Source organism: Bactrocera latifrons, unplaced genomic scaffold, assembly GCF_001853355.1.
Source record: "Bactrocera latifrons isolate USDA-ARS-PBARC rearing strain unplaced genomic scaffold, ASM185335v1 scaffold_746, whole genome shotgun sequence".
NCBI lineage: Eukaryota > Metazoa > Arthropoda > Insecta > Diptera > Tephritidae > Bactrocera > Bactrocera latifrons.
In genome coordinates, this window is record NW_017537430.1 from 78,000 (window position 1) to 79,073 (window position 1,074).

Here is a 1,074-nt window from a genome sequence, read left to right on the forward strand (position 1 = left end):
TGCTGACCTGCACTGTGATCTAGGCATGAGTTCGCTGATAAAAAAAATCTCGAAAATTGCAAAGTCTCATGAACTGAGGCTTAGATAGCACGTTAATAAGGAAGCCTCCAGGCTCATCGAAAATGCTGAACGAGAAATCCGGGTGAATCCGGCCTAGATAGGAAGGTAGGACAGCAGTAGCAGCAAATGTATTTCTTCTCTTTTTTAGCTTTTAAGTATTTCTCCTAATTAATTAGAATAGAATTGTTGGTAGTATTTTATTTTTTATACTAGGTAAAATTGTAAAATGATAAAAAATTGTGGAGATACGTCAAAAGATTTAATCTTTAAACAAATGCTCGTGTTCAACTTCAAAACGATGCATCTGATGAATTTTTCCGACAATTGTTGAAAATTAGAAAGTGTGCAATGCCAGTTCACGACACCGCATTAATAACGTTGCCAATGAGTTTTTGCCGTTTCACTCAATCAAAAGAAGAATTGATTGATAATGGTTTTCAGAACATTGTATTGCACTTAGAAATCATGCTTGGTTGAGTGAAAGAGCTTTTTTGTCAGCAAAAAATAAAGATGTTAACGAACTAAATGCGGCCATACAACTTAATACACCAGGACATATGGTATCGTATAAGTCTTTGGATACTCTGACGAATGAAGAAGATATGGTGAATTATCCTATAGAATTTCTAAATTCGCTTGATTTGCCAGTATAAACCCTGCATAATCTTCAATTGAAAGTCTGAGTAACAATTATGATACTTCGTAATATACATAAGTCAACCATGGCTTTGTGATGGTACAAGATTAGCTGTTAAAAACTTAATAGGAAAGGTTATTGAAGCAAAGATTTTGACCACGAAATTTAAAGGTGAAGATTGATTTGTCGTTCGAGTTTAAAAATCTTTGATTTTCGGTTCGCCTTGCTTTCCTATAACCATAAATAAAGCGCAAGAATAGCCTTTGAGAACTTCCGGCATAAATTTGTAATGCCCCATTTTCTTTCAGCTAGTATAATATACAAGGTGCGTTCCAAAGTAAACAGGAATCTAACGGCCCCTGGTGGCGCCATCTATG